This window comes from Miscanthus floridulus, unplaced genomic scaffold, assembly GCF_019320115.1.
Source record: "Miscanthus floridulus cultivar M001 unplaced genomic scaffold, ASM1932011v1 fs_858_1_2, whole genome shotgun sequence".
In the NCBI taxonomy this organism is placed as follows: Eukaryota; Viridiplantae; Streptophyta; class Magnoliopsida; order Poales; family Poaceae; genus Miscanthus; species Miscanthus floridulus.
The window spans coordinates 27,480-37,448 of NW_027097358.1; positions in this window are offsets into that span (position 1 = coordinate 27,480).

Consider the following 9,969-nt stretch of genomic DNA (forward strand, 5'->3'; position numbering starts at 1 on the left):
GGGTGTGTTGGTGTGTCAAAGTGCGGCCGTGATTGGTGCTGGTGTGCCGACGGTGATGGGCGGCAATGGCATGGCAATATGGCTCGGCTGTGGGCCTAACACGGCAGCAGGGCAACATAGAGGGTGATAGAGCTAGAAGTGGCAGGGAATTTAGGGGAATGGGTCTTGGATTCACCAGCTTCATCGATCGGCCAGGGATGCTCTAGGGATGGAGAATTGAGGCACGGTGGCAATGGTGGTGGCAGAGGTCCCGGATTAGGTAAAGAAGAAAATGGGCGGGTAGAGGAGAGGAGGAGGAGATGGTGTGATCGTGGCCTTGCCTAAGCTTGTGGATGTGTTGTGATGCCAGAGGAGTTACTAGGGAAGCCTATCTATAGGCCGGCCATCATGGTGTTCGGGTAAACGAATATTTTTTGCCCGCCTCGATCTTTTCCGACAACACATGCTTGGTCTTCCAGGTGCGTGAACGTGAGCTGAATGCGTCGGCTTGTATGCGAGGCTCAAATGAGGGTAGGAACATGCGGAGTGTATAAAGCTCAAGGATGGCACCAATGAGATCTCAGGCAGAGCTGGATATTGCTTGCGCTGTGCGCTCAGAGGAAGAAGGAGAGCAGGGGGGTAACATGACATGTCTATGGGGACAGCTGGTGCATACTCATGCTCTCCCTTCTCCAATGCAGAGGTCCAGTGGTGTGTCCCGACAAGCATTTGGTGATGCAAGGAAGAATATAGGGGAGGGTCAAGAGACACACTAATGGCTGGCGCCGGGTCGTCATTGAGAAGGAGGGAGGGAGACGGGCTGCTCCAAGCCTCCAACTGGGCAGTGCAGGGTATGCCGGCTCACGCGGTAGGAAGTGAGGGTTGAAGGAGTGGGCCGGTGTGCCACGTGCCAAAGAAGAATACAGGGGAGATTGAGCCGAAGGGGTTTTCTCATTTAAAGAGACTTTTGTCCCATTGCAACGAAGGGATTTGGAAGTTAATTTGATTTGAAAACAAGTGAGGGCTTCAAGGGAGAGTACCACCATATGTTCAACAAACAAAAAAAATAAAAGCAAACATCTCACATATGCGGGTTGATTTTATCATGTGGATCCTATTCTCAGCAAAAATATAGTGGATTCACATCAAGTTCATTTGTGTTAGGGCAAGCTACCGTACTTCCTTTACTATTGCGGGGTGCCTTCAACGTGCTACCCTGCCCTAACCTCGTCCAAAGCCCGTACCATGAACCGTCTCTCAGAAGAGCCGTTGCCGAACCCCTCGGCGGACCTAGTGAGGGTAACTTTGATCTCATGTTTTTGCAGGATGAGCACCACTCAACGAGCCCCTCAGGCGTAAGGCAGACCTCATCATATGCAGCCATGACGCCGTCGGGAGGGGGAACTAAAGACGGTGGTCCCCGAAGATAGATTTCCCTGCGTCGTCTGAGGAGTGGTTGGGGGAAGGAGCGTAGAATGTGCATAGTGCCCCTATTTTCCTATACCATGGCGCCCTGCTTGGCAGAGGTGGCTTGTAATTTTGCCATGCCCCTAGGTGTGGCCTATAAATTCCCGGTGGGCTGCATAGTGACAGATGATAAATTGTTGGCCATTTACTCCTAAATTTATTCCAACGTCTCCTTGTTCCGTTTAGTTCAACCTTAGCTTTCCTCTTCATGTGGGCAACCCTTGGCCTCCTCCGTGCTAGTCCCCAGCGAGAGTAGGATGACAGATGAAGCCTAACAGTTGAACTCACTATGGCGCAGCCCTTGCTACATCTAGATGCCCAAGGGGACTTACCCAAAGATCCTTCTCCAAGCGTCGTCGCTGAAGTTGGTGGTGTTGGGCGAAGGACACCATGCAGGTGATGACACTCAAAGATGTTCACTAGATCTGAAAACATCAAGGATGAAGAACATGTTATTTAAACCAAGAAGACACCAACCATATGCATGTTTTTATATATAGCCAAGACTTGAAGACGAAGGAGGGGTCAACCGAACTGTCAAGATCCGTGACCCAAGGGTTATGAGTGTAACAGACGGAGTGGGGATGATAAGGCGCATCAGATTCGCTAGCTTGCAGATCCTTATCTTTAACAGGACTTAATGATACTCAATACCCGAAAGACCAAAGACTGCATCGGCATGTAGGCACCTAAAGGACAAAGCCTTCGATTGGTTAATCATTCAAGTCCTTTGCGGGCTACTGGTCATATGGACCTGGAGCACCTCACTGCCCACGTAAGAGCCTGCTATAACCAGGGTAGGCCAAGGATGGCGAAGATGAGGCCCAACCAAGACCGGGTACATCATCAGACTTGGCGGAAAAGCAACCAGGGATGTATAGAGCTTGGTGACCGAAGCACATAAGGAATCACTGATTGTGTACTTCCAACCAAGTGAGCTATGTTTGCATGTAGGAGTTCACAGTAATTCTAGTTCCTTCAATTTTTTTATATATACAACCCTTACATGAAAATATATACGAGTAGAAAACCAAAGAGTGTTTATATATAATAATAAACAAGGTCAAACTCACTGGTTTTTTTTGGAGTAGTGTCTAAGCAGGGTTTTCATTACGGTAATGCTGGGAAGCGGGCATTTGTCCACCCAGACATGCTGTTGGTGGGCTGCGATGTCAGCCCAACTACCCTCTCCTATCGGCATGGGAGTTTCTAAAAAATAATCTTCTCTCCACTCGCTCCTATCCGTTCCTGGGGCAATGACCACCACGAGGACCATGCGTGAGGCACCCGCTGCGACCACACTCAGAGTCGCGGCACTCGGCTACCGGCCCTGCCAGGCGTAGTCCGCAGCTACCCTCTCCTCATCATGCGGCCGCTGCCTCCCCGCCGCCACTGCAGAGCCGTTGCCTCCGGTGAACTCGACACACCAATGAGTCTCTATTCTCTCAAGCAGCAAGGAGATGTTACGCTGAAACCGCATATTGCAAGCATGCATATATTTCAGAGATATGTTGCAATTGTTTCATACCAATGGCGGATCCAGACTAAAAATTCACCTATGGAGAACTTTCTACTGCTAATTCAAGTGATGATAATCATCTAGAAAACAAGCGTTAGTAATGCACACACGCATGCAGTGGGTTTTTACGGCAAAAGACTGTGGGGGGAGGTCCCCACAGTGGGTTTTTAATATTAATTATAAGAAAAGAACGTACTTACGTACAAAGACTTAACTAAAGGCGTCTAGCCAAACACAGAAGGATGTCCTCAAGTCATCCTTAAAACGAACAGATAGCAGGCAATATTGGTTTTTAAAATTAGCTGGCCAGACATTCGGACTTGGTTGTCGCCTCTAAAAAACTTTGTCATTACGCATCTTCCACAATTCCCACGCCGCTATTAACACAACTTCTGTGAAGAAGGGCAGGTTGTGTGTCAAGCTTCCATCCACTAGCCTATCCATGAGCTGTAACGATCCATCCCAGACAAAGTTGAGGATCCCCCAACATTCTGCAACGGACAAGCAAAGAACAAATGCTCGATGGTTTCCTCTTCCCCATCATTGCACATGACACAAAAGATTTTGTCTTGGATGTGCAAATGTCTTCTCCTCGACATCGATTTGGTGTTCAGCTGGTCAACTAGAATTAGCCATGCAAAAAATTTGATGCGCGGGGTGCATTTTGATTTCCAGACCGCTTTGAAGATTGGATGTGCTTCCACAGCGCTGAAAACATGGGAGTAGAAGTGTCTCGAAGTGTACTTGTTACCCCAGGTTGGCACCCACCGATCAGGAGCAGTATCATCATATGGGATTAGTTGCAGCTGTGCCTGTAGGTTCTCAAACTCCTGAAATGCTTGCTGCGAGAGCGGGAGGAAAAATAAGCTGTCAAGGTCCTCAGCCTGCATAGCTTCCATTACCGAAATATCACCATTTGTTGCAAAGGAGGCCAGCCTTGGGTACTCTTGGGACAGCACTGACTGAGACCAAGATCCTCCCAGAAACAAACTGAGGAGCCGTTCCCTAGTTCACACTTGGCAATTCTTCTAAAGATGGTATTGAGGCGTAACACATCCTTCCAACAAAAGGAGCCCATTTCCCTTGCAGCATGGGGTACTTTGGTGTCATAATATTTGCTCCAAACCAGCTCTATCCATGGAATATCTTCCTTATTGTAGAACTTGCTTAGCTGTTTTAGAAGAAGAGCATCGTTCTGTAGCCGAAGATTGATCACACCCAAACCTCCCTTATCTTTGGGTTTGATCACGGTTGGCCACGCCACAAGATTTCCACTCTTCTTCTCCGGATCATTGCCTCTCCAAAGGCACTGTTTTCTTGCTCTATCAATGTTGTCGATGACTCCCTTCGGCAACTTAACGGTACACATAGCATATGTGGTGATCGGGGATATTACAGAGTTGACCATTTCCAACCTACCGGAGTAGGAGAGCCAAGTCGAGCACGCAGACAATCTCCTTTCAACTCTGTCCATCATCGGTGTGAAATCCTTAATGCGGGGCTTGGTCGTACCCATGGGTAATCCCAAGTAAGTGAACGGCACGGTGCCTATGTCGCAGCCAAAAGTTTTTGCAAGGTGGGTCATTCTCTCATTGGTGACATTGATGGGGTACATATGGGACTTACTATAGTTAACTTTGAGCCCTGTCGATTCCGCAAAACTGTGCAGCAATGATTTGAGGAAGACCAGCTGCATGGCATCAGCTTGAAGAAGCATAAGTGTATCATCCGCGTACTGAATTATTGGAAAATCATCAGTCGGCTGTGGTATAGGTAGTCTGAGTAGATTCATGGCAAAGGCTCTGTTGACTATAATCTGTAAGAGTTCTGCAGCAAGAACGAATAAGAGGGGAGATAGGGGATCACCCTGTCGAACTCCTCGCTTGTATTTGAAAAACTTGCCGGGTACACCATTGAGCAGCACAGCAGATGAACCAGATGAAAGGATGGCCTGAACCCAGTGCAACCATCGGTCAGGGAAACCCATATGAGCCATAGTATGAATAATTGTTGAGTGCTCCACTGTGTCAAACGCCTTCTCAAAGTCTAGTTTGAGAATTATAATCTCCCTTTGTGAATAATGGCACTGGTGTATATACTCATAACTCGAGGCCAAACAATCTTGTATCGTGCGCGATCGGATAAACCCATATTGGTTCCGATGAACAATTCTCAAAATAACCATATGCAGTCTATCCGCTAGAATTTTGGTGATGACTTTGAGAGTAATATTCATAAGTGATATAGGACGGTAGTCGCTGACAGTCTCGGGGCTATCTTTCTTCGGCACCAAAGTGATGTAAGAGGTGTTGATGCATTCCAGGTTTGCATGACCAGAGAAGAAATCCGAACACAAGGAGTAAAAGTTGCCTTTAACAAACTGCCAACATCTTTTCAGAAAGAAACCATTAAAGCCGTCAGGCCCTGGTGCTTTGTCAATGGGCATGCGTTTTACAACCGAATCAACATCTTCATCGAGGATCGGTGCAGCAAGCATATCTAGATCATTGATTGGAGTGATCAGGTTTGCAAGGTCAAAGAGCATAGTGGGCAAGGACGTGGTGCCCATACGATTTCTGAAAGAGCTCCAAAGGAGGCCTGCTTTACTGTCATGATCATGTATCCAAACACCATGCTCATTCATAATCTGCGAGATGGTATTCCTTCGGTATGATATTGTCGCCATGCCATGAAAAAATTTTGTACACTCATCACCAAACCTGATTCGATTCACTGTATAACACTTTTTCCAGTATAGATTTTTATAATGCAGCCAAGTTTGTAGCTGCCTCTTGACTGCAGCCCTCAGATTCACCTCTGGGTTGAAAAGCCCTCTTCTGTCCTCTAGTGTATCAAGGAAGCAAATAACTCTGTTACAATTACTGATTAGGAGTTTTAGGTTGGAGAGGTGCCTGCTCCAATCCTTCAATCTGGCTCTCAGTGCTTTGAACTTTGCCGAGATATTTCTGGCACTATCAGTCATCACAGGTACAGAATTCCAGCAATCGAATACTGTGTCCAAGAAGTCATCTTGTTCTGGCCAGAAGTTTTCAAAACGAAATAGGCTTGCCCTGGGTATTTTTGTACTGATCGCCACCTTGCATGGTATATGATCGGACGTGATCTTGCTAGGGGAAGGACCTCAGTGTTGGGAAAGTTTAGTGTCCAGTTGGCGGACGTGAAGAACCAATCAAGCTGCTCCAGTAATGGGTCGGACTGCATGTTACTCCAAGTGAAGGCACGCCCCTTCAACGGTAATTCAACTAACCCCAAATGACCAATTGCTTCATTAAAGATGAGAGTGTCAGCGAGATTACCACCTGGCCTGTTGCGATTACTTAATGATCTATAGAAATCGAAGTAGCCTAGGAAGATCCAGTTTTCTGTATCATTGATATCATGGTCTCGAAACCAGTTGACAAACTCTGAGCGTGCAGGTTCATCACACGGCCCATAAACTGTTGTTAGCTTCCAAGTTTGAGTGTCATGTACTGAACTGAAGTTTACTGTGATGCCAAAGCTTCTCTTGTCCACAATGAGACCCAAAAAGACAGCACTATTCCAGAGGACCAGAATCCCTCCAGACGCACCTACTGAGGGGATGAAATCAAACTTGTCGAAACGACGTGGAGCAAACTTTGTGATGAAACAAGTATCAAAATTTTCTTTCTTTGTTTCCTGAAGGCAGATAACTGAGCTAGTGCTTTCTTCAATCTTGTCGCGTACAGCATCCCATTTCTCTAATGCATTGATGCCGCCTATGTTCCAACATAAGATGTTCCAATTGCGAGTATTCATTGGAAAACAAGATAAAATATAGGAACGGGACCTGTTATGACTAGCATAAGCAGGTGTGGAAACCGAGCAGTGTAAACAGGATAAAAGAAAGCCCCATAAGCAGGATAACAAAAGTAACTGAGGTATTTGGATAAACCCACGATGGTCTGAGATGGATTAACGTTCTGAAGGAAACAAAAGCTTAAGACGTTGGACATCCCAGCTGAATCATCCAAGTCTCTGTCTTCCTCCATGTCACCTCGGGTTTCATCAGGTTGATTCGTCATGGACAACCGGTTTGGAGGTGGGCGCCTGCATGAGCGCGTCTTCGGATAACTCCGCAGGAGCTACTCCACAATCTATGCCCCAGCCCTGAAGGATTGCTATCGGGAGAGGGCCTGCTTCTCTAGTGGACTCATCAGTCAGGACTACACCACAAATCTTCCGCTTCTTCGATGGGTTCTTCGCTAGTCTCACCTCGTGGAATCCATTTGTGGCATGGTTAACTCTCAGACTGCGCCTGACAGAGCTTTCCACTAATGGGGTAACAGAGCTGCTAGAAGAGGCCGGGAGGGACATGCCTGTACTCTTGCCTCCCCGTTGCTTTTCCTGAATCGCTTCTCTTGGCGGGCTGGGCTGTATCTGTCCCATTTGAAATTCAAAATCCTCTGGACCGGAAGTTGTTGGGCTTTGCTGACATTCAACATCTCCTAACAGAATGACAGGAGCAGTCAACTCTGCGATTCTTGCTTGGCGACGGCTTTCCACTATCAGTGGCCAGAGCTGAAGGGCAATGACATCTAAAACAGGTTTCCATTGGACAATCTCCAAGCCTGAGCTTGCTGGTGCTGTGTTGGAGGTTGGCTGTAGGGTAGCAGACTGAATAATATTCTGATTGTTGTTATGCTTGCCTTGTGAGGAAATAAATTCAAATGACAGGACACGACCCAGGGAGGCATTGGGCCCACTTTGGTAGCCTTCTGTATCAGCAATGATGGGGTACTGAATGTTTGCAGCTTGCTCTCTGCTGTGAAGATGATCAGCATGTACCTTGAGCGTCACAGAATTCACAGCCTGCTTCCACGGGACAAGATCCAGACCATTAGGCACAAACACATCCTCTAACAGGTTCAAGAGGAAGTTTCCCCGCATGGTGAAGCCATGAGGTAAACCATTGCTGCTGTAGAACAGTTGAGCAGCGCAAAGCTTGTTTCCTGCTAAAAACTTGAAAGCCTCTACATCAAGAGGCGTGGTAGGATCACTTGAGGACGAGCTATCATCATCAGATAGTTCTGACGGTTCGTCCCAGACGAGATCGTCGGGAACAGCGGTGAAGGGGTTATGTTCCGGAGTACGTGGCGGCGGTCGAGGATATGTTTGGGGTTCAGGGTGCAACTGTTGTTTGATGGTATGAGGTGAAGAGTCCGGCACCCCAGCGACTTCGGCGCTAGGATCAAGGGTGTTTTGGCTATCGAGGATAATCTCAGGGATTTGCTTCGGCATCCACACTAACCTTGGTCGGGCCATAGTAAGACATTTCCTTTTAACATGCCCGTAAATGTGGCGGGCTAAGCATCTGATTTTGTTTCTGCAATCTGAGCGCAAATGTCCAACAGCCAAGCAACGGCTGCACTCCAGAAAAGAGTTAGAATTCGAACGGAGCTTGGAAGCCTCAGAAGATTTCGCCGTGCACGTGGCATCACTGAAACCGTCAGAACCACGAAGAACACGGCGCTCTAGATGGAAATCAAACTTATCACCGATGAAGACGCAGGGCACCAAACGAGCACTGGATGAGGGAATGTCGCAAGAGAAAGATCCGAATCGAATTTTCCTAGGGGAGTTCCGAGGAGGACACCCTCCTGGGGGTTTGGCCAGAATCTTGGGAGGGCTCTGAATCAAGACTTTGGCGAAAGAGACATGTTTGTTGCTAGCAATTTTCAAAGATCTCTTTGTGCTCTTGGAGAGCACTCTAGACCATTCTCTTTCCTGCTCTTCTTCCCAGAGGCGCTTCTCTTTTTCCCAATTGGGAGTACCATTACTCCAGAGATGGAAATAGATGTCGAATTGAGAAGTAGTTCACCATCCCCCTCCCTCAGCTGATGGCTCCTTCTTCCTCTTGGCTACTTTCCGTCGCTTCTTGTTTCGTTGGCTCTCCAATCTTGTTTGGGTGGTCGTGCCTCTGGTTTTCATGTGCAATTCCTAAGCACCAATCATTTTCGCTTCTCTGTCTCCTGTAAACAAGTTGGTTTTCATGTTTATATTGAAAATTTATTGATTTGAGACATCAGGACTCCTGAAGATTGAATTGTTGTATCGGTAATAAAAAAAACATAGCAGTTCACCTTTCGAGTCCCCTGGGCCTCGTTACTTGGCCCATTAGCCTAGGGCGTCCAACCGTTGGCTCGGCAACAGAAAGCAGCATCGTCTTCCTCGCAAAAGCAGGAATCCATGGGAGCTCACACAAGGCATAGGTAGTCTAGTCGAAAAAAGATGGGAGAAGAGGGTAGTCTCGCCAGTGGGGAGGTCTAGCGGCCGCCAGAGCACGCCATACTGGTGGATCCGCCTTTGTTTCATACGTATGTTGCAAAAGTAGATCGAGATGTGTTGATATGTTACAATGGCTGTATACTTACGTTGTAAGCGTTTGTTCCCAATGTTTTATCTGTTTTTAGACGTATGTTGCAAGTGTTTATTTGGATGTTGCATATGTTTCACACATATGTTGCTAGCGCTTTATCTGGATGTTGCATATGTTTGCAATGTTTTTCAAGTGTTTTTCCAAGTGTTTCAGACGCATGGTTCATGTGCTTCATCTGTCTTCTTTTGTATGTTGTAAGTGTTGCATCTGAATATTTTAAAAGTAGATCGGGTGTTAAATATGGAATACGCGTGGGAAGCAGGAGAGGGCACGAGCGGTCCCCGTATGGGCGATGTCCGGGTGGTGTGGGCCCCGCGTGGGCGCGAAACGCAGGGGCGGGTGGGCGAAGTCCGAGCAATGTGGGTCCCTGCGTGGACACACGAAACAGGGACGCGAAAACATACTGCAGCCGCGGGCATCACTACAGCAAAAAGCATTTACAACAACGCCTTCTTTTTTTTTAGGGGCGGTTCAATTTAAAACCGCCCCTACAAATGGCTCAATTTAAAACGTCCAGGCGCTAGTTGTGCTGTTTTAATTAAGAACAGGAAGATACAACAAAAGGTTCTAGTAAGCCTAGACTTAA